At 44.8% G+C, this 25,297-nt stretch overlaps 1 non-coding gene across 1 annotated transcript; it reads left to right on the top strand.

Moving 5' to 3' along the window:
- The first annotated feature begins 11,945 nt into the window (after positions 1-11,945).
- Trnat-ugu (transfer RNA threonine (anticodon UGU)) lies at positions 11,946-12,020 on the top strand. The gene has a single exon. It is a non-coding gene; the product is annotated as a tRNA-Thr (tRNA).
- The last annotated feature ends 13,277 nt before the right edge of the window (positions 12,021-25,297 follow it).

Raw genomic sequence — 25,297 nt, 5'->3', positions numbered from 1 at the left:
TCCGTTTTTATCTGTCTGCCTTTGTGTCTGTGAAGACCTTTTTCCTCTGGAGCTGTTTGGCGCATCAAGTTCAGATGTGTGTGTCATACTGAGGTCTGTGGTCCCATGACGACGTAAAAATTGTAAGCTTCTAAGTTAATGCAGTCAAAAGTTTCTGGCATTTATGTTACATATTTTGACACTTGCAGACTCACTCATCAAAACCTATGAGGTACTTTCCGTTGACCTAGAATCATGAAATCCGTCAAGAAGCAAGGTTTCACAGTTAAAACATTTTTTACGTGGCATGATTACAGTTCGTCACTTGAACATACATTGCATACATCATCCGTCAAAAGCATAATAGATGATTATTACTGCATGTGAACTTATTATGTAGGTTGTATTCACGTTTCAGTAAGGAAAATAAAAAAAAGTTTTATGAAATCTTCTGTCCCTAGATACGAGGTGCATTCAAGTTCTAAGGCCTCCGATTTTTTTTCTAATTAACTACTCACCCGAAATCGATGAAACTGGCATTACTTTTCGACGTAATCGCCCTGCAGACGTACATATTTTTCACAACGCTGACGCCATGATTCCATGGCAGCGGCGAAGGCTTCGTTATGAGTCTGTTTTGACCACTGGAAAATCGCTGAGGCAATAGCAGCACGGGTGGTGAACGTGCGGCCACGGAGAGTGTCTTTCATTGTTGGAAAAAGCCAAAAGTCACTAGGAGCCAGGTCAGGTGAGTAGGGAACATGAGGAAACACTTCAAAGCTGTTATCACGAAGAAACTGTTGCGTAACGTTAGCTGGAGGTGCGGGTGCGTTGTCTTGGTGAAACAGCACACGCGCAGCCCTTCCCGGACGTTTTTGTTGGAGTGCAGGAAGGAATTTGTTCTTCAAAACATTTTCGTAGGATGCACCTGTTACCGTAGTGCCCTTTGGAACGCCCTCACTGTCCCAGAACATGGACACCATTTTTTCAGCACTGCCGGTTACCCGAAATTTTTTTGGTGGCGGTTAATCTGTGTGCTTCCATTGAGCTGACTGGCGGTTTGTTTCTGGATTGAAAAATGGCATCCACGTCTCATCCATTGTCACAACCGACGAAAAGAAAGTCCCATTCATGCTGTCATTGCACGTCAACATTGCTTGGCAACATGCAACACGGGCAGCCGTGTGGTCATCCGTCAGCATTCGTGGCACCCACCTGGATGACACTTTTCGCATTTTCAGGTCGTCATGCAGGATTGTGTGCACAGAACCCACAGAAATGCCAACTCTGCAGGCGATCTGTTCAACAGTCATTCGGCGATCCCCCAAAACAATTCTCTCCACTTTCTCGATCATGTCGTCAGACCGGCTTGTGCGAGCCCGAGGTTGTTTCGGTTTGTTGTCACACGATGTTCTGCCTTCATTAAACTGTTGCACCCACGAACGCAGTTTCGACACATCCATAACTCCATCACCACATGTCTCCTTCAACTGTCGATGAATTTCAATTGGTTTCACACCACGCAAATTCAGAAAAACGAATGATTGCACGCTGTTCAAATAAGGAAAACGTCGCCATTTTAAGTATTTAAAACAGTTCTCATTCTCGCCGCTGGCGGTAAAATTCCATCTGCCGTACGGTGCTGCCATCTCTGGGACGTATTGACAATGAACGCGGCCTCATTTTAAAACAATGCGCATGTTTCTATCTCTTTCCAGTCCGGAGAAAAAAATCAGAGGCCTTAGAACTGGAATGTACCTCGTACATAAACTGAAGTCCCGAGTTCGGTCAGTTTTGTATGTCCAGACTAATCTGAAGAACTACGGTGGAGATTTTGGTTTGGTTTGGTCTTAGAATTCCCGGCACCAGTATCATTGCCAGTGTCGATATCGGTAACACACAGTTCATCCATCCTGGGAATCGAGAACCTCAACGATTTTTGTCTATGTTCATAATTTAAAGAATTGGCCAAATGCGAGTAGGACACGACCTCTGAGCGTTCCAAAGAAATTTAATTACGAAAAATGTAACAAGGCTCTGTCTATGCCGAAAATACCATCCCTTTCAATCACACACTACTCCAGATATTCTCCGTTTCGTGTTTCTTTTAATAATTTCTCTTTCAGAAAGCCGACAGTGACCGCGTCTTTTGATGGAGAATTTTCAGAAGCTGTAAAGATTTACTAATATCCCTCATCTCAAAATATCATTTAATTTTCAACGCCTCCTACTGCTTAGTCGTAACGAGAAACAGGCGTAGAATGTTTTCCAGCAAGCTTTACCTCGGCTGGTGCCGATTACAGATTTCAGCTGCTAGAAAATATAGCGCTATTTTCACCACTTGTGGTTATCTAGATAATACTGCTTTCACTCGCTGCCGGTTGATGACCTCAAAGTATGCAGTTTCTTGTAATCTGCCTGCCAGAGAACCACATGAATAATGCATAAGGGTTGGGTGCACATCCGGCCACAATCGTTATCTGTGTGCTGCCAGAGGAGACCCGTAACATCACAAACATCACGCTCCAACAGCCCATGTTTCATCTTCCAGCGGGCTCTTACAGCCTGAATTGCATTCGCATACAGCCGTTTCATTTCCACTACCGGCCATAATGCGCTTTCTCGGCAAGATATGACTTACAGTCATGACAGTGTCCTCCTACACCAAAGATTCTTTGAGCAGAGATATTCTCACGGTGACTCGGAAAAGGCACAGGTAATATGCACTACGGTAAAGGAAGTACATCTGATATACAGATAAAATAAAATGTATCAGAAGAAGTGTACACATTCTTAGTTAAAATGTTCTGACCTGCCTAACCTTAAAAAAAAAAATGTCGATCATGGGAAACTCAAATCGCGGTTTACCACAGGCGGTATTCTTGCTGCAATGAATACGGGTAACTAGATTGATTCGATTTTCCAGAGTTCCCAGATTACATTCCTATGATATATCTGAACAGGTTTGTGGCTATATTAAATAACTTTCTTTTTCTCTACGTAACGTGGCAGTGGCGAAAAATGTGAATTATATCGCACGAGCGTTTTTTAATATTTTGTACTGTGGTTGCTGCAGTGTGGTACCAGACACGCCCAGAAGATGAGTAATGTCACTGATTGCCACTGTTATATCTTACGGCCTCTACACTCCCAACGTTTATAGTTGGGTACACTCGACAGTAGCACTTCAAGCGGGTAATAAGCTGCACTTCGGAGTACGATATCGAAGAAGTGGAAATAGTACCATTTAAATTTATTTGTAACATGGTTTTTGGAATATCAAAATCCGCACTAACTAAAAATTGACACCACATTTGTCATTCTTTAGTTTCCTAAGGACACTGGAGGTCTCAAATGCTGCTTTACAGAACAATTTACTGTATTTGTAGTTCCAAATAACGTAGTTTTGTTTTATGGACAAAAAATGGCTATTAGATAAACAGCAGAAGACCTGACCTTTTGCAGAAAGACGTTGTATACACACTCAACAACGTCAAAGTTTTGTCTGGATGAGTAGTGAACAATCTGTGAATTTTGAACGTAGGAAACGTGTGTAGAGTGCAATACCTGCGCTATTTAACATACCAGATGTGCCACCACAGCAGTAGCTGAAGAGAAAACCACACAGAAGTGATAATGAAAAGCGAAAAGCCAAATTGGCTTCTTTTGTCTTGGGAAACAGTTTTATTGCATTTGTTGCTACATCTGAGCCACAGACGGCTAGAATTTTCAACACACCTGCTTTTGAAGCTGAAGTATTTACTGGTTGTTAACAAAAATATTCGTTTGATAGAAAGTCGAGTGGAGTGCAAGAATGTGCGAATGATTAGGCTCCATACAAAATTGTTACGTGTCGAGGAAAGTGACCATCATAATAACATACAGGGACAGAGGAGTACATGCTTCTCACGCATCAAATGCGTGTTTATATTCTCTTACTTTCAGCGTAGTAAGCTGCGATCGTACATATATTCGAAAGTATTTCTTCATGATTAAGTTGTAGCTTATGACACTGAATCGGTGAAATTCGGCTGTTTTTATATTTATTTCATTATCATTGACATTGCGATGTACTAATGCTTGGAACGCAAGGAAGACAATTAACGAAAGAGTTTTCAAGCACAAAAATAGCTAAAAATAAGCATTAATCGTACAGATGGCTTTCTCGCTTTCTAGTGTCAGTCCAACTGTCAGACTAACAATTTCCGTAGTAGCCAGTGTAGCGACCATGGTGGTAAAAATTTTACCTGGATAGTCGCGACTGTATATGTTTTACTTTGGTTAGTACGAGCTACCGTCATATCAATCTCGTCAAAACTATATCATTATAGCTGATTTTTCTTGGTGAGGGTGAAGAGCTTAGAGTTTTAACTCGAATGGGACCCAATTTAAAGTTGGATTACGATAAGTTTTCATGTGCTACTATCTGCCAGAGCATTACCTTTGTTTCAGTGATATTGCATCTTCATTATTTGCACAAAAGGATAATGTTTCTTCCTTAAGATGTCTCCATTAAGATGTTTATGCCTTAATGTAAGCTTCTGGAATGTATTTAAAATTGATTTGCACGTGACTGCCCTGAATTAATGACGTCACCTGCTCCAACATTAAATAAACACTTCCACTTTTAAAACTTGGATATTGTAATTGCACCAGTGGTAAAAAATAACTGCTCATTAATCAAGCAACGAACTGTCTTTAAAAAAATAATATCACTGCCACTATGTTCTATTATGAATATTATGGTTTCTATTAATTAGTTATTAACTAGTAATTATTATTTATTCCTGGTTTTAACAGATTTATATTGTTTCGTTATTAACTATTAATTATTATTTATTCCTCATTTTAAATGTATATACAAAATTAATACACAAGGATACCCTACTAGACCAGAGTTCATTTCTTCTTCAAAATTATTGGAGTGGTTGGAGTAGTGTAAGTGGGATTTTAAGATTATATTTATGACTAATTCTCTAGGCATCTGTATTATTATTGCTACTCGAAAGAAACAAATACGAGGGCGGTTCAGAAAGTAACCTCCGATTGGTCACAGTGCGGGTTGTGGATTAAGTACGTGAACCCTGAGACAAAAGAACAATCAAAGATGTGGGCACATTCAAATTCGCCTACCAAACCAAGAAAAGCCTCGCAAGATTTTTCTGCCAGAAAACTGATGGCAACGGTGTTTTGGGATGCCAAAGGGGTGTTGTTGGTTGAATTCATGGAACGTGGTACGACCATTAATCAAGACGTGTACTGTGAAACAATAAAAAAGTTACGACAGGCTATACAGAACAAACGCCGTGGTATGCTGACTTCCGGTATCGTTTTTTTTTGCACGATAACGCCCGTCCTCTCTATGCTCGCAGAACAACGGCCCTTCTTGAGTCCTTCAAGTGGGACGTTATCAACCATCCACCTTTCAGCCCAGACCTGGCGCCAAGTGATTATCACCTCTTCATGCATTTGAAGAAATGGCTCGGGTCACAGCGGTTTGATGACGACGAAGAGCTCAAAGATGCGGTCACAGGCTGGCTCCAGGCACAAGCGGGTGATTTTTATGCAGAAGGAATTTCAAAGATTGTGAAGAGAGACGATAAGTGCCTCAATCGCTATGGAGACTATGTAGAAAAATAGTGCAAAGATGTAGTTGTAAGATGTATATATTAAAATATTTTTATTTAACTTGGTGTATTTTTTTAAATCAACCGGAGGTTACTTTCTGAACGGCCCTCATACTTTGTGGCTCCACCACTTTTACTCCTACCAAATAATACCCCTTTTCTCTCCCCAGACTTTGCTTTCCAACCTGTATCCAAACTCTCGAACTATTATTTCTAAAATATTTTGCAAAGTACAGGGTGATTCAAAAAGAATACCACAACTTTTTGTAATGATGTATAACAGAAGGTTATATTATGTTTCTTTCATTAAATACACATTTTTAGAGTATTTAAAAAGGTTTTTTTTTCACTCAAAAACAAGTTCAGAGATGTTCAATATGGCCCCCTCCAGACACTCGAGCAATATCAACCCGATACTCCAACTCGTTCCGCACTCTCTGTAGCATATCAGGCGTAACAGTTTGGATAGCTGCTGTTATTTCTCGTTTCAAATCATCAATGGTGGCTGGGAGAGGTGGCCGAAACACCATATCCTTAACATACCCCCATAAGAAAAAATCGCAGGGGGTAAGATCAGGGCTTCTTGGAGGCCAGTGATGAAGTGCTCTGTCACGGGCTGCCTGGCGGCCGATCCATCGCCTCGGGTAGTTGACGTTCATGTAGTTACGGACAGATAAGTGCCAATGTGGTGGAATTTGCAGCTCTCTGCTAGCTCTGCGAGTCGATTTTCCTGGGCTGCGAACAAATGCTTGCTGGATGCGTGCTACATTTTCATCACTCGTTCTCGGCCGTCCAGAAATTTTCCCTTTGCACAAACACCCATTCTCTGTAAACTGTTTATACCAACGTTTAATACACCACCTATCAGGAGGTTTAACACCATACTTCGTTCGAAATGCACGCTGAACAACTGTCGTCGATTCAATTCTGCCGCACTCAATAACACAAAAAGCTTTCTGTTGAGCGGTCGCCATCTTAGCATCAACTGACGCTGACGCCTAGTCAACAGCGCCTCAAGCGAACAAATGTACAACTAAATGAAACTTTATAGCTCCCTTAATTCGCCGACAGATAGTGCTTAGCTCTGCCTTTTGTCGTTGCAGAGTTTTAAATTCCTAAAGTTGTGGTATTCTTTTTGAATCACCCTGTAGTATGAAACATTCCATTCAGCACTAGAGATTCAAAGCACGTTCCTTTGCCTTCATTACCGTGTTCTACCAAGTCCAGGTACTCATATGCCACGGTACTAGATGTGCTGGCTCATACAAAACACTCACAAATAATCTCAGGTAGTCACTAAACAAAAGACAACGTAGCAGTACCTTAATTCTTAACAAAAGTTGTTACAACGACGGCATTCAATTTCAGTCTGCAGCTCAAATTTAACGCCTTCGTGTTGCATTGCCAGTAAAGATAATCTGCGACAGGGGTTGCATTCTTGTACCCTCGCTAGATACCTCTGCCGTCGCCTCTGATCTCTCATGCGCTGCTGTAATACACGTCGTACAACATAATAGTGGCAATTAATATACATTAACATGTGCAGTTTTGTAATTTACATAAATCCTGTCAGAGTCACTAACAAATGAAATTTTTCTATGTTTTAAGGGGATGAAATTAGATCGAAGTGGTATTATCATGTCCTTACAACATTATAAATTTGTTCAATTACATGAATGCGTGGTCCGCGGCTCGTGGTAGCCTTCTCGCTTCCCGAGAACGGTGTCCCAGGTTCGATTCCCGGCGGGGTCAGCGGATTTTACCTGCTCCGGGATGACTGGGTGTTGTTCATCCCCATCCCCTTGCCTAGGACATTATACTGAGTGCACTATCCGAAAATTACCTCGAGCAATTAAACAGAGAACCGCCTCGTGGAGATAACATCTTGGACCTACTGACAACAAACAGACCAGAACTTTTCGACTTTGTAAGTGCAGAACAGGGAATCAGTGATCATAAGGCCGTTGCAGCATCCCTGAATATGGAAGTTAATAGGAATATAAAAAAAGGGAGGAAGGTTTATCTGTTTAGCAAGAGTAATAGAAGGCAGATTTCAAACTAACTAACAGATCAAAACGAAAATTTCTGTTCCGACACTGACAATGTTGAGTGTTTATGGAAAAAGTTCAAGGCAATCGTAAAATGCCTTTTAGACAGGTACGTGACGAGTAAAACTGTGAGGGACGGTAAAAACCCACCGTGGTTCAACAACAAAGTTAGGAAACTACTGTGAAAGCAAAGAGAGCTTCACTCCATGTTTAAACGCAGCCAAAACCTCTCAGACAAACAGAAGCTAAACGATGTCAAAGTTAGCGTAAGGAGGGCTATGCGTGAAGCGTTCAGTGAATTCGAAAGTAAAATTCTATGTACCAACTTGACAGAAAATCCTAGGAAGTTCTGGTCTTACGTTAAATCAGCAAGTGGCTCGAAACAGCATATCCAGACATTCCGGGATGATGATGGCATTGAAACAGAGGATGACACGCGAAAAGCTGAAATACTAAACACCTTTTTCCAAACCTGTTTCACAGAGGAAGACCGCACTGCAGTTCCTTCTCTAAATCCTCGCACAAACGAAAAAATGGCTGACATCAAAATAAGTGTCCAAGAAATAGAAAAGCAACTGGAATCACTCAACAGAGGGAAGTCCACTGGACCTGACGGGATACCAATTCGATTCTACACAGAGTACACGAAAGAACTTGCCCCCGTTCTAACAGCCGTGTACTGCAAGTCTCTAGAGGAACAGAAGGTTCCAAATGATTGGAAAAGTTGGAAAAGAGCACAGGTAGTCCCAGTCTTCAAGAAGGGTCGTCGAGCAGATGCGCAAAACTATAGACCTATATCTCTGACGTCGATCTGTTGTAGAATTTTAGAACATGTTTTTTGCTCGAGTATCATGTCGCTTCCGAAAACCCAGAATCTAGTCTGTAGGAATCAACATTGATTCCGGAAACAGCGATCGTGTGAGACCCAACTTGCTTTATTTGTTCATGAGACCCAGAAAATATTAGATACAGGCTCCCAGGTAGATGCTATTTTCCTTGACTTCCGGAAGGCGTTCGATACAGTTCCGCACTGTCGCCTGATAAACAAAGTAAGAGCCTACGGAATATCAGAGCTCGAAACAAATACGTCACCATGTGCGGATGGAATCCCAGTGCGGTTTTTCAAAGGGTACTCTATGGCATTGGCTCCTTGCTTAAAATGGTTCAAATGGCTCTGAACACTATGAGACTCAACTTCTAAGGTCATTAGTCCCCTAGAACTTAGAACTAGTTAAACCTAACTAACCTACGGACATCACACACATCCATGCCCGAGGCAGGATTCGAACCTGCGACCGTAGCGGTCTCGCGGGCTCCTTGCATAGCTGTCATTTATGTTGAATTTCTAGCAAAGTCCCAAACGACTGGAAAAAAGCGCAGGGGACTCCTATCTATAACAAAGGCAAAAGAACGGTTCCAAAAAATTACAGACCAATACCCCTAACATAGGTTTGCTGCAGAATCGTTGAACACCTTCTTAGTTCGGACAGGCTGGCCGGAGTGGCCGTGCGGTTCTAGGCGCTACAGTCTGGAACCGAGCGACCGCTACGGTCGCAGGTTTGAATCCTGCCTCGGGAATGGATGTGTGTGATGTCCTCAGGTTAGTTAGGTTTAATTAGTTCTAAGTTCTAGGCGACTGATGACCTTAGAAGTTAAGTCGCATAGTGCTCAGAGCCATTTGAAGTATTTAGTTCGGACATAATAAATTTTCTTGAGACCGAGAGTCTTATGGCCACGAATCAGTATGGTTTCAGAAAGCACCGCTCATGTGAAACTCAGCCCCCGCTTTTCTTGCATGATATGGAATCCGTCTGTTGCCCTTCATACGTAATTCCCAGTATATTTCTAAATTTTCGGAAAGCATTTGACATCGTGCCCCTATGTAGACTGTTGAGGAAGGTACGCACATATGGAGTAGGTTAACATATTTGTGAAGAAAGGAAAGGAAAGATATCAGCTGCATCATGACTTCGTGTGGCAGCAGAAGCGACGAGTGAAAATTTTTGCCAGACCGGGATTCAAACCAGGGATCTACCGCTTGTTAGGCAGGTGCGTTAACCACTGCGCCACCCGGACACAGTTTATGGTAACTGCGCGGACTACACGGCACGCCTCTCGGCTGACACACACTCCCAACTAGGGCCACCTATCTGCAGTCCCTGTCTATGTCGTCCATGAACGCTACTTTGAGATTTCTCCAGGAGGTCGGACATAATTGTGCATCAGTACTGAATGTGGTGGTGTCTGCTCTTTCGGACATGTCCGAAAGAGCACACACCATGCATTCATATGAAATGGATATGAATTGCCGGCTGCGGTGGTCTCGCGGTTCTAGGCGCGCAGTCCGGAACCGTGCGACTGCTACGGTCGCAGGTTCGAATCCTGCCTCGGGCATGGATGTGTGTGATGTCCTTAGGTTAGTTAGGTTTTAGTTCTAAGTTCTAGGGGACTAATGACCACAGCAGTTGAGTCCCATAGTGCTCAGAGCCATTTGAACCATTTTTTTGGATATGAATTGCCATGCTTCTTGACAGAGCGTAGGGAACGATGCGGGAGACCCACACCTCCATACTGCATCTACATTTATACTCCGCAAGCCACCCAACGGTGTGTGGCGGAGGGCACTTTACGTGCCACTGTCATTACCTTCCTTTCCTGTTCCAGTCGCGTATGGTTCGCGGGAAGAACGACTGTCTGAAAGCCTCCGTGCGCGCTCTAATCTCTCTAATTTTACATTAGTGATCTCCTCGGGAGGTATAAGTAGGGGGAAGCAATATATTCGATACCTCATCCAGAAACGCACCTTCTCGAAACCTGGCGAGCAAGCTACACCGCGATGCAGAGCGCCTCTCTCGCAGAGTCTGCCACTTGAGTTTATTAAGCATCTCCGTAACGCTATCACGCTTACCAAATAACCCTGTGACGAAACGCGCCGCTCTTCTTTGGATCTTCTCTATCTCCTCCGTCAACCCGATCTGGTACGGATCCCACACTGATGAGCAATACTCAAGTATAGGTCGAACGAGTGTTTTGTAAGCCACCTCCTTTGTTGATGGACTACATTTTCTAAGGACTCTCCCAATGAATCTCAACCTGGTACCCACCTTACCAACAATTAATTTTATATGATCATTCCACTTCAAATCGTTCCGCACGCATACTCCCAGATATTTTACAGAAGTAACTGCTACCAGTGTTTGTTCCGCTATCATATAGTCATACAATATAGGATCCTTCTTTCTCTGTATTCGCAATACATTACATTTGTCTATGTTAAGGGACAGTTGCCACTCCCTGCACCAAGTGCCTACCCGCTGCAGATCTTCCTGCATTTCGCTACAATTTTCTAATGCTGCAACTTCTCTGTATACTACAGCATCATCCGCGAAAAGCCGCATGGAACTTCCGACACTATCTACTAGGTCATTTATATATATTGTGAAAAGCAATGGTCCCATAACATTCCCCTGTGGCACTCCAGAGGTTACTTTAACGTCTGTAGACGTCTCTCTATTGATAACAACATGCTGTGTTGTTTGGTCGAGTGAGGTTGGAGTGCATGAATGTGCAACAGTGTTTAATTCACATTCGTTTGTTTTAATTGTCTCTCCCTCTACGACGAGGTTATCAGCGCCCTTACTGAGAGAGGGGGGGAGAGGAGAAATGATAATTAAATGGACACCCTAGCTGCAAACAGGCGTTGATGTACTTCATTGGGGACATGTTGAAAATGTGTGCCCCTACCGGGACTCGAACCCGGGATCTCCTGCTTACATGGCAGATGCTCTATCCATCTGAGCCACCGCGGGCACAGAGGATAGTGCGTCTGCAGGGACTTATCCCTTGCACGCTCCCCGTGAGATCCACATTCCCAACATGTCCACACCACTACATTCGTAGTGCGCCTAATAGATGTTTGCCCATCATACTCATTACTCGTGGCAGATTAATCTACCAAATCCCGTACGAGTTCGGGCATAGCGTGTGCGTTCGCACAAGGTGGTCAATGGCCGGGAAGCCATATTTTAACTATATGACGGTAGTATCTGTTCCCGAAAGAACAGTTACCGTGGATGACCATGCAGCATTGCTAGAAATGAAGCGTGTGCGAACGCACACGCTATGCCCGAACTCGTATGGGACTTGGTAGATTAATCTGCCACGAGTAATGATTATGATGGGCAAACATCTATTAGGCGCACTACGAATGTAGTGGTGTGGACATGTTGGGAATGTGGATCTCACGGGGAGCGTGCAAGGGATAAGTCCCTGCAGACGCACTATCCCCTGTGCCCGCGGTGGCTCAGATGGATAGAGCATCTGCCATGTAAGCAGGAGATCCCGGGTTCGAGTCCCGGTCGGGGCACACATTTTCAACATGTCCCCAATGAAGTACATCAACGCCTGTTTGCAGCTAGGGTGTCCATTTAATTATCATTTCTCCTCTCCCCCCCTCTCTCAGTAAGGGCGCTGATAACCTCGTCGTAGAGGGAGAGACAATTAAAACAAACGAATGTGAATTAAACATTGTTGCACATTCATGCACTCCAACCTCACTCGACCAAACAATCACAGTATTTCTTCGTTGTTTCAGCGCGTGTGAGAAAGAAACACCCAAGTAAAACCCAACGAAGCTAAAAGAAAGGCACAGAGAAATGGCACTGGCTCACCCACGTATTTTGTAAGTGATCAACCAGTCATCCGCTTACACATTATAATCAGATCCCTAAAATATTGGGAAAACTTTTGGACAATTCACAAAGCTTTAAAACTCGAACCACATTCGTTTGTTAAATTTGCCAACCAGCGGGCCGCGGCGGATTTGCTGACGAGTCACTTTCTGGACAAGCCTCATAGAAATCAAAGTTCCGATTAGTCGCTAAATGGAAACCACAGTGAAAAACAGAAACATTTTATTTACAAGAGTTAGCTACACTTTCCAGATACTTCTCTTCATAGTCGCCGCTCTGACTTGGAAATATGGTATAACGCTCCGACAAATGTCTAACACCTTCGTCATAGAAGGCAGCCGCCTGTGCTTTCCGATAATTCTCTACGCTGGTCTATAGGGCGCAGCCTGTGCCTAAGTGTTGTCTTCGTATCCATCGCTTCACGTGAACAGAGATGATACTCAGGACGAGCCAATTAGGGCTGAGTTGTGTGGGTGATTGAAGACTTCCCATCGAAAAGGCTGCAGGAGCGTCTTCACTGCTCCTGCAGAGTGCGTGGCAGTTGTGTTAGGTGGGCTGCATTCATGAAGGCGAAGCCTCTCAGCGGGCCCTCATACATGGCGGGAGACATCGTTGTTCTAGGCGCCTTTACTCTCTCACAGTGTGCTCACGACTGACCGATCGGAATTCACCTTCTGGACAACCCTCGTATTTTACGTAGCATTCACAGTCAGAAAAACGTGGCGCACTGGGATCTGTATGCCACAAGTACCACACATTTGAGGATCCTCTCGCCGGAATTAGAAACTATGCGTCATAGACTGTGGGCCTATGAGAAGAGGTGTAAGAAGAACCGCGTGCGGTCGGCGTGACTGAAAGGAGAATGCCATGGCCGTTTTGTGGGCTTTACTAGACAGAGCTTATTGTCTGTCACCTCCAGCCACTCATCCTCCCACCGATGCAAGGCCATATGCTACAGCCTCGCTGTTGAGGTACAGAGAGATATAGCACACTGAAATATCTGAGGATCACGACATGCCTCCTTGGCTGCTGTATACACCGTTCTCCACAATACCCATGTGCCCAGAAGGAAGACACATCCTTCCCCAGTCGTTGCAGTTGGAGGAGGGCATCCTGGATATTCTGGACTACTCTATACTACTGTACCTGCTGGCTATTAACATTGTAGAGACTGAAGGGCACCCAGAGAACCAGAATAAACAAGAAATTCAGGCATTTGGCACTTTAAGCACATCTCATCTGCTCCAGTGCGCGCAACATCGCATGTAATTCCGTGTCGAAGACAGTAAAGCCTTGCGGCAGTCGGACTTTGAGGACACGATACAGAAAAGCAACAGAGCAACCAATAGAGTCCCCCTGTTAGAAGCTGTCTTTACAGGTGTGTCCATAGTTGTGGTGCTCATATAAAATGTCATAAAGTATTGCATTAAAAACAGGAGCGGAGTACATGTCTCCTGTACTGCACTGAATCTAAAATCACGACGGACCTCTGCAGTTACCATAGTGACAGGCAGTTAAAATCCTGGATTTGTGGGTGTACATACTCCACACCAAGTTACTCCAGCACAGGCTGCATGCAGATTCCAAACGGCAATGCTGCTCATGGATGATTGGAGAAAATATGTTCTAGTGGTGCATGAGCAACATTATGGCATGCAGGTGAATTCGGAGCTGCAAGGAACATGCCTGATGGACCACGAGGAGCTGCCGTTAGATGGTGAGTGGTGGTTCCCCAGCCTGAGCTCAGACATGGTAAGGGGCTATCGTGTAAGCCCCTGTAGCCAGCCTAACCCCTCATGATGCATAGCATCAATAATGTTCAGGAGGATGGCCTCGCTGAACCATGCACTATGCAGCCATAGTCTAGCTGTGAACGCATAAAAGCCCTTAAAATGGGAGCAGAGGTGCCCTGTCTGCTCCCCAAGACCTGTGGCTGAGGTACTTTATGTTCAGTGCCTTATGGGTCCTGGCTTTCAGGTCTCTCAGGTGCAATAACCAGGACAGTGTGGAGTGAAGAAATGAAGCCCAGAAACCTCACTGAGTCTTTAAAATGTAGAATGGTGTTCGTCATGTGCAAGTTAGGTAAATTCAAAATACACTGCTGGCCACCGTAAATGCAACACCCTGAAGGAAGCATCCGAATCAAGTGAAATTTACACCATGGGTTTGCAGCGTTGATTTATGCAACTGATTAGAATTTCAGTGCAGACGCACATCACGCGCGCCTGTGGCGCCACCTCATAGCGCCATTCAAGGCTTGGCGATTTCGACGAGTGTACGTTCGGCACGTGTGTTTACCTTGTGGTTGTTTCACAAGACGATCAGTTATGCCTCGTACACAACAGCGAACATCTTTTGATCAAGTATCCGAATTCGACAGAGGAAGGATAGTGGTTTACCGAGATTGTGGATTATCATACAGAGAAATCGCTAGTCGTGTTGGACGAAACCAAACAACTGTAATGCGGATATGTGACCGTTGGATGCAGGAGGGTACGAGGGACCGACGTGGTCGATCGCATTCACCTCGGTGCACCACTGCACGTGCTGATAGGCAAATTGTGCGCATGACAGTGACGGATCGCTCAGTGACATCCCGAACCATAGCACAGCACATGGAGTCTGTAACGCATCATCCAGTGTCTGCTGTAAACGGCGTCGAATGGTACGCGCAGAGTGGTCTGTCCGCAAGACGTCCATTGCTTCGTCTACCATTGACGCAGAACCACAGACGTCTCCGTCGCCAATGGTGTGATGACAGACGGATGTGGACGGCAGAATGGAATGACGTTGTCTTTACTGACGAGGCACGCTTCTGTCTGCAGCACCACGATGGTCGGATTCGAGTGTGGAGACACCGTGGAGAGAGGATGCTGGACAGCTACATTATGCACCGCCACACTGGTTTTGCACCGGGTATTATGGTATGGGACGGTATTGGATATTACTCTCGCACGCCTCTAGTACGCATTGCCGGTACTTTAAATAGCCGGCGCTACATATCCGAGGTGCTGGAGCCAGTTGTCTTTCCACAGCCATATTTCAACAGGATAATGGGCGACCACACGTGGCACGCATTGTCCAAGGGTTCTTCGTCAATAACTAGATTGAATTGCTTCCCTGGCCGGCTCGCTCTCCGGATCTTTCGCCGATAGAAAACATGTGGTCCATGGTTGCTCAACGAGTGACCCAGATTACATCCCCAGCTGCCACACCAGATGATCTTTGGCAACGTGTGGAAGCTGCTTGGGCTGCTGTACCCCAGGAACACATCCAACGTCTCTTTGACTCAATGCCGAGACGTGTGGCAGCGGTGATCTCCAACAATGGCGGCTACTCTGGCTACTGATTCTGGCAGGAACCACATATCACAGACGTCTGTAAACGTAATCATTTGATACTTGCTCAACATGTTATCTACAAAATAAATTTTGTTGTGCTACCTCTTGTCTTTCTTGGTGTTGCATTTACGGTGGCCAGCAGTGTACGACGAGAACGATTAAAATGAACACAGTCACACTTCTCTGCAGAAAATTGAAACCCCGTCTTTGCAGCCCACTCCTCGCAACTTACACTGAAGCAGTTGAACTGACCGGACGCCGTTGCAAAACTGGAGGAGGAATGGGAACAACAAAATCGTCCACAAATAAGGATCACTGTATGGGACTCCTTACGACAGATGTGATACTGTTTACGGCTGTGACAATGAGGGTAACAATCGAAACACTGCCCTGAAGGATGAAATTCTCCTACTAAAAACCATCCGACAGCGTGTCACCAACTCAGGTCCTGAAAACTCTTTGAGGTAGGAAAAAGCATATGAAGTAGGGGAAGTGACTACGAGAGCCCCACTGATGGAGTTGCATGAGAATACTGTGTCTCCACCTTACTGACATCAAAGAATACTCCCATATAGTGATGTCTACGTAGGAAAGACAGAGACCAGGCAACTCCTTAGCCCATCTTTGTGTGGATCCAAGAGAGTTTGGTCCACTGACGATAACCTGAATTTGCTGAATAGCCACCTCTAAAGATCAGACCAGATAACGGTTAAACACAGTAGTAGGTTACTGGGGGATATCAGAGCAGTTTTGATCTCAAATTAATTGATCTCAAATTTCTCTCAAATTGAAATGCAAATTAATTAAATTGACCAGTAATTCTCCCCAACCACACCCTCCCCCTGACCGCGCCTACCCTCACCTCTGGATGGTGATGTGTGTTTTTTGCCAACCCGCACATGGGCCACAGTCCCCTCCCTGCCACCACCAACCCTCTTGGCACGTATTTTGAATTTTTGCGGGAGTTTCGGATTTTGGCGGGAATTTTTATGTCCCAGGCCGTGTTGACATTCCATCCTAGCCCCCATCAGGTAACTGGTGGGGAAATTAAAAATGGCAGTAACTTGCCTGGAACTCTAACACCGATCCTCCTGAACGAAAACCCAAGTGCACCTGCCTAACACAGTTACATAACCAGAGCCACTTGGAATTGGTGGGGAATTAAAAATGGCAGCGCCCTTTCTTGTACTAAAACCCTGGTCCTTGTGGGGGGACAGCCCAAAGTGCACCCTGAACACACAGAAACGGTCCAGATGCAGGAGAGAAAGATTAGGTTAGTGTATGTTATTTATTTTGGTCGGGAATATGAAGTAAAGATCAGTCGTAATTATGTAATTAACCATAAAGATCGGACCTTACTATACAAGCGCTACACAAGGACAGCCTCAAATCACAGTAAATACCACTCAACTATCTTGCTGGGAAAAATTTCACAATACCGCTCGAAGCTAGTGACAGACACTCGAACTCTATATTTCCCACAAAAAATAAAGATAGTACCATAACTCCAGCCTTTTTCCACCAGCTTGTAGGTGAAGTGTAATCAACTGATGGGATGGCAGTGTTGCACAGAGAGGAGTTTAGTAAGCGTATTACCTGTAGGCATACAGCTGAGGATAGTATCGATTGTTGTTTGACAGCAGTGTTCACTACACACGCATGCTTAAGAATCACCCTCAAGTAGTCGAAGCCAATACATGCTACCACAACTGATGGAAAAAAATCCATCACTGTTCTAATTACACTTCGAAATTGTTATGAAAAAGCCAGCACTCGTAATGCATGGGTCATAATGCAACACATGTACTGGGGCAAATCGTCATCCCAAAAGACGAGCGGGCAGTCCTCCTCAACAAGCGCTCACAAACTGCCGAAATTCAAGGCCTTCTTACATCCCCTCATTCCTCCCATCATTCCCTCACTCCAGCCATCCACCTATGGAGGGGGTTACAGGCTTTTTATAATGGCCCTCTGCTCTGACGAGCGCCTGACGGCACGACCTGGCTGTGGTCGCTGACCGCCTTCAGGCGACGGTCCTTCACCAACACAAAAGCATGTGTAGTCAGCTAAACAATAGGAGATAAAAGGACAACTTTTTCGTCTAAAGTAAAGTAACACCGCCCCCATTGGCCAGAGAGTGCACCTGCGGTGGCGACCTCTAACAGACTAGGCACTCCCCCCAAGACCTACAATAGGCCCGCTGTTCAGCAATGGAGAACACTAATTTAACGTCAACGCAACTCCTTCTCACAATCTGTTAAACGTGTTCTCAGAAGGACTGGACCCCTCCAGAACAATAACGAAATTCTGGAGAATGGTCCAGATGGCTTTTTCAAAAGCGGCTGCTTGGAAAAGCGACCGCAGGCCCCATTTCAGCCTCACACTGCAGTGCCTTCAGTACTAGGTGTCCCCCGCAAGCACGTTGCTACTCTTATCGCTTGCCAGGTGAGCTTCGCTACTTTTCCTTACACTGTCCAACTCTGATACGCCCCCACAACCACGTCAGGAAATCTGTTAGCTGTAGGTTTCAGATATTTTTTTTTTATTCTAGTAATAAGTTATCCGTTAGTTGAAAGTGTGTCGACTATACACAGCGTCCCGGAATGTGAGTTTCCCTCTCCATACCTACAGATTGCACACCCCTGGCAGCGCAATTTATAGACTAACAGTCATACATTCGAAGCGCAACTGTCCACCGTTGACAACACTACACACATACACACATATAAAGACTGTGCATGCATGTTACCAACTGCGAAGTCTCTATTTCAACCGCTATTTTCGACTGTATTACAGCCCCACAAATAGCAAACAACTCTTCGCAAAGCGATTCTGTAGGGGATGTAAGCACATTTAAACCTCCTACTAAAGAGCATATCATTTTCTATATATGTTATATTACCGATATTTCTTAACAATATTGTCGAGATTCTCCAGTAATAACAACAAACCATAGCATTCCACTGTGCCTACCACACCTACTTTCATACTCATAGGGATCTGCCACGTGTGCTGTGTTATTTCATACTTCATAACCGTCCATTATAAAGTAGATACCACTTGAATTATAGCTTGTTGTGGAACCACGCTGCTGCTACGGACGCAGGTTCGAATCCTGCCTTGGGCATGGATGTGTGTGATGTCCTTAGAACTATTTAAACATACCTAACCTAAGTCTATGGGACGGATGACCTCCAGTTTTAAGTCCACAGTGCTTAGAGCCATTTGAACCATTTTGACATAGCTCCATAGCACAGGGGCATCAGTGGTCTTAAAATGTGTTTCTTATAAACACAGGCACAGGGCGCGTTCCTGTGCTAGCAGTTTCAGTTCCTCCACATGTGTCATCTATCATGGAGGGGTTACATACTCACCCTGGTTCTCCACTGGGGAGGCGAACCTGTAATGGGTGGGCGCTGAGTCTTCATGAGAGGTGATTGCCCCAGTCCGTCATCGAGGTCCATTAGCTGTACTGAAGAGTCAAGAGAGACTTCAGATAGGATGTGTTCTGGTGTAACCACAAGCGCTGGAACGAAGATGAAGAACGCAAGAGAAGAGAAGGCGATGAAAGGACGTCGGTCAATGGTGTGCTCATTAGGATCACACCACGACAGGAGCAGACTCTACAAGAGTAGAATATAAGCGCCGCTCCTGCTAACCTCGGCCGCTCATTAATCGGACATTACTGGACAGTACCGCAGAGTTGTAGACTGGCACTCGCAGAACAGTTATTAGTGATCGCTATCCATTGCTTGTTTGGACATTCTCTACAGCGAAGAACATTACTATTTGCATGTCGTCAATCGCTTGCGACACTTGTTGTACATTCAAGTTAAGTAATGTCAAATCTGCTTTATTGAAATAAAGCTATTAATATTATTTTCTTGAACTGTTGTATAGCGTTCCGAGAACGCAGCATCCCTTACGCACCTTATAAGCGACTACTGGGAAAGATCCCACAGAATGAGTCGACATCGTTGGACTGTTTACTTCACGACACCGTTGATGGTGATCGCTTGGACTTTGATTTTCTGCTCTGTGTAGGCTTTGGAGTCACTACTGCGGTGGTGGTAGCGGCAGCACAGGACGGTGGACCAGACTGAACCTTTGGAACAGCAGGGAGCTTCACAACATTAGCGACCACTAACTTGTCTGGTGTTTTGACAGAGTATGTAGGCTGTGAAGTAACTGCGGCGGCACAAGTACAATGACAAACGCAGGTAGCAGTGCTAAAACTAGCAATCTCAGTTTGTTTAGCAAGAGCGGTTTTCTGTACTGGCTGTTTAACAACTGAAGTAAAAGCGGTAGCGAATGTCGCGAGCTTCCTGGTCTTATAAATTTTTTGGCCTCACCATAGGGAATCTGTCTTCTGGTTTTGATCTCCTGTATCTTACGTTATTGAAGGAAGACACAGTGGTCCCTACTCCAGATAGGGTGAGCCCCAGACCAATTCACACGCATTGGAGGAGACGAACATCTGACCCCTTCGTGGGGAGCCTTACTACATTTGCCACAAGTGGCTTCTCCCTTACATCCACGAGTGGTGTGCTCAAAGTGGCGGTATTTAAAACAGCGTGTTGGGCTGGAATTATAGGGCCACATGACTAAGTGAAGAAAACCCGCCTTAATATGGTGTCGAAGTTTTGTGCTATTAAAAGTGAGGATGAAGAAGTCTGATATAATGATATCGCCTTCCGCCCTTTCCATAATATTCTGCACATCTACAATGGCTTCTTGGGCCCATTCAACTTTCAGGTCTTCTTTGGGGCTGTTCACCAGGTCCCTGCATGTCGCAACATTTTTACTCAGTCTGAAACCCGCAGATGGCCAAAACCTTTGCAGAATATGCCGTTGTCACTTGATGGGAACTGCTTAACAGGTTTTAAAGTACCTGCTATCCCATCCAAACCCTTTTGAATGTAAAAAGGTGAAACTTTTCCCAAACTTTCCTCTTTCCTTTTACCCAATAAAAACACACTGTGACTAGCAGCATGCATTCTGATAGTAAAGAAACTAGAATCCCTAAATATCTGTGGTTCTGGAACACTGGCGAAACAAGCGCCCTTATTTGAGTAGGTGCTGGTATCTACCATTCCGCCTGGAAGAGAAAACTTCGGACGATCTATTTCAGTCCCATGTGGAGCTAGGGAAATAGAAGTCCACCTAGACAGGGCCCCTTGTGCCTAGTTAAGCCTGAGACAACTGAAGTGTGGCAGGTTCCCCCGAGATTTCCCGGTAACAGCTGATCCACCTCAACAGCATCTCATCAGCGCGCAGCGTACCTTGAGATTGAGGTTGTTTTATAGAGGTCTTTAACATTCTCGCGATCTGGGTGATCAAGCCAAAATCCCTATTCCCTGTAACATACAACTTTCCACTGCCGCTCCATACAGTGGTCGGTTAAGCACGCCCAGGACTTAACAGCAACAGGAGACTGGCGGCGCTTACCAGTCCCCAGCTCAGGACATTTAGGCCGCCAAGCCCGTTCTGAGCAAATGAATGCTGAGCGCTTGAGGACCTGATGTACTGCATTATAGAACACCTCTTGTATGTTCTTGCTATAGTGAATCAGGTCATTTTTTTCTCGTCCAGTTTTGATTGAAGAAATGTGAAATTTGTTGTGGGGCATCTTGAAATACTCCCACTTGAGCGCCTACAGTTTCACGAATTTCTGTTAGGTGATAGCTGTCTGCTTGGAACGCACCTCCATTACAGATGACATTTTGAAGGCTGTCATTGAGTTTCTTTTGGCGGAAAACCAGAGCATCACAGATATTCATAGCTGCTTGCAGAATATCTGCGGAGACCTGTCAGTTAGCAAAAGCTCGGTGAGTCGTTGGGCGAGGTGTCTGTCAGCATCGCAGCAAGATCTGATATCCTGCTCGCTGGAACGTACAGACACTTTCATTCGAGGTAAATAGTAAGTTTGTATCAATGGAATATGTTGGACCATGTAGCCAAAAAATAACTAGAGCCTTCAAGAAGGCTGGCATTCGCGTAGGCTTCCATACAAGAAAGAAGTTGTGGGGAATATTACGACATAAGGAAGAAGGGAAAACAGATAAGTTTAAGCAATCCAGTGTATACGAAATTAAATGTGGAGGATGTGCTGGGACATACATTGGCCAGGCGGGTAGGGATTTTGCTACAAGGTTTAGAGAACATAACTATAGTAATGATAGTGGGCTGGGGTGCCATATGAGGGAGACTGGTCACAAGCTGGCCCCTATAGAAGATAGCCTGAGGATTCTGCATTTAGAACAGCACGCTGCCCACCCAGTCTTTAATGAACAGGCTTCTGGTGGGAATGACTGATTTTTTTTGGCTTGTTTTAACGGATACTATTTTGACGACAGCCAAAACAGTTGCAGGATAAAAATTTATTAAAATTCTTGACTAAGGTTTCGGTACATATAAATATACCTTCATCAGAAGTAAAAAATCCTGAACAGGAAGACACTTTCATTAGAAAAGCCTTAGCATCGAAAGTGTTTTTTTTTCCTTTATTGTATTTCAATTCCACATCGGGGCGGGCTGGCAGCAGCATAGGCGCTGCTCTTCAGCCGAAAAACATAGAACAAAATAAGAGAAGACATTTAAAACCAGCAAAGGAGAGAATAAGGTGAACATATATATAACAAAGGGGAACAGCATGGAAGGCAATAAACAAAAAACGGGGTGACTGTAAAATGGAGATAAAAAACCGTTTAAAAGTAGCACACACAAAAAGCCACACACTGCGACGGTTAAAAGAACACAAGGCACAGTATGACTGGAGCATAAAGGTAGCGACGGATGGCATAGCACATAACGTAACACAGACGGCGAACCTCAAGGCAGGACACAATTAAAACACACCTCGTGACGCACACGAGAAACAGCACTAAACACAACACTGATGTGGCACATTGAAGATGATCAATACAGAGGATCTGCCAGGCGCTAGGAGATGAGGGAGACCTGAAGAAGGGAGGGAGGGGAAGAGATGGGGAGGTGTGCGGGGGGCGCGCGAAAGAGGGCCAGGTAGGGAGGGATGTGGGAAGGAGAGAGGCAAGTATGGGGTGCAGGGTCCCAGGGGAAGGGGGGACGGAGGAAAATCCGCTCTGGGAGAAGGAGGAAAGAGGAAAAGGGGGCCCTGGGGAGGGGGGGAGGAACAAGGCCAGGTTATAGTTGGAAGGAAGGGTAGATGTCACGGCGAAGTTCGTCATCCGGGAGAGGGGGAGGCGTTGGAAATTGCCCTGATGAAGGAGATGGAGGGTGTGGAGGTGGAGAGAGGGAGGGATATAGCGATAGAGGCGCGGCAACGGGCTGGGGGCGGAGAGGCAGGAGGAAACCAGAGGGTGGGGGGGATCAAGCCTGCGAACAATGTAAAGGATGCGGAGATGTTGGAGGAACAGGCGGAGGTGGGGGAAGGGGATCAGTTCATACAGGAGCCGTGTGGGGGAAGGAAGGCGGATACGGAAGGCAAGGCGGAGTGCATGGTGTTCAAGGATTTGGAGGGCCTTGTAAAAGTGGGTGGGGGCGGAGATCCAGGCAACGCTGGCATAACAGAGGATAGGACGGATGAGGGATTTGTAGGTGTGGAGGATGGTAGAAGGATGCAATCCCCATGTCCGGCCAGACAGGAGTTTCAGAAGGCGGAGGCGGGAATGGGCTTTCTGCTGGATGGTCAGGAGATGAGGGGTCCAGGTGAGGTGTCCATCAAGGGTGAGGCCAAGGTATTTCAGGGTGGGGGTGAGTTGGATAGGACGACCATAAAGGGTGAGGTAGAAATCGTGGAGGCGAAAGGAGCGAGTGGTGCGGCCTATGATGATTGCCTGGGTTTTGGAGGGGTTGAGACGGAGGAACCACTGGTTACACCAAGTGGTGAACTGGTTAACATGGGTTTGGAGGGTACGTTGAGACCGTTGAAGGGTAGAGAGCCAGGAAGGCGGTGTCATCAGCATACTGGAGAAGGTGGACTGGTGGGGGTGGCTTGGGCATATCAGCTGTATACAAGAGATAAAGGAGAGGGGAGAGGACAGAACCCTGGGGGACGCCAGCCGTGGGATAAAAGATACGGGAGTTGGTGTTGTGGAGGGTGACATAGGAAGGACGGTGCGAGAGGAAGGAAGCGACCAGATGGACAAAATTGATAGGCAGGGCGTAGGTTTGGAGTTCGGAAGTGAGAAACACAAAAGCTTAAATAACAGTGAAATTACCAGAGTAATACAGGCACAAAATCTTTTAGTTACTTACTAAAATTACATCATGCAATGGAGATTAATAAATCAATTGTGCCAAAGGCGTCGTCAATAATTAAGATATCTTCTCCATTTGTACAACATGACTATGGGCACAGGGTCAATGCGAACAGTTTAGCACCAGTACTTCGCCTATGAACTATCAAGACAAGAGTGTGAAAGCACTAGGGCAGATGGTTTCGCCGAGAGAGGGCACTTGTGGTATGTGCCAGACACTCGCGCATACTAAAATCCATGAATACTTACATAAGCGCATCAAAAATTATTAAAAGTTTTATTTATTAAGACAGAAAGTTTTAATTAACACAACATATCAGACCATTTAAAAACATTTATGTAAAATAGAAAATATGGAACCAATTTACCTGTCTCCTAGTGTCAAACAGATGAATCTTGCACTATGGAACACATCTAACGAGAGAGGGCACTAGTGTAATGCGCGAGAATCTCGCGTAACGTAGGCGGTTAAATACATACTAGCGAAAACAACCAAAATGTTATAATAAAACGAAACCATCTGTCGTCGTGAATAAAAACATACTAGTCAATTAACCACACATACACATCGAAAATCACAAACAGCAAACATCAAACATCAAAAATACGTAAAATCCCAAGAAGACAGGAAAAGCGCATTTCACCGGCATCAACAAGCAAGAAAACTAGCTTCTACAGACTATGTTACATTAAGGCAAGGAGGGTTTGAAACTGTGTAAAAAAACTTTGTTTCTAAGCTGCACCTGTTCATTAAGAACAAAACCAATCTTTTAGAGACAGATGCTTGAAAATCTCTAATTCTTCGAGCAAGTCCAGTTTGTAACCCTTATTCGCTTCATGAAGCACCTCTACGTCGTCCAGTTCAAGTGGCGTATGCTGTAAGAGCCATAGATGTTCGGCAAACGTGGAATTATGTAAGTTTTCCCCATTTTTACCTAACATGTGTTCTTTATACCTTACTTTAATGGGTCTACCTGTCTGTCCAATGTAATAGTTTGGGCAGTCGTTACAAGTAATTTTGTATACACCGGACTTACTGCCGGGTTCTTCCCGTGTTCCAATAGCCTGAAACAAAGAGTAATTCATACTATTATTTACGGAAAAGGCAACTCTGTAACTGTGTTGTTTTTGTAAAAGTCTTCTTATCTTATATGAAACGTTCCCCAAAAATGGAATAGAAATAAAGTTATTACCCTCATTCTTTTTCGCCCTGTTATCTCCTAAAGTTGAACATTTTACAGCTGTTTTTTTCTTAACGATTTGGTCAATTAATTTAGGGTCGTATACATTGTTAGTAGCCATTGCTTTTAATAAAGATATTTCTTTTTCTAAACAATTCTGTTCTAAAGGTGTGCTCACAACACGATGAAC

The sequence above is a fragment of the Schistocerca nitens genome, chromosome 1 (assembly GCF_023898315.1).
Source record: "Schistocerca nitens isolate TAMUIC-IGC-003100 chromosome 1, iqSchNite1.1, whole genome shotgun sequence".
Taxonomy (NCBI): Eukaryota; Metazoa; Arthropoda; class Insecta; order Orthoptera; family Acrididae; genus Schistocerca; species Schistocerca nitens.
Note: the sequence above shows the minus strand (reverse complement) of the source record. Positions and strands in the feature narration are given on the sequence as shown.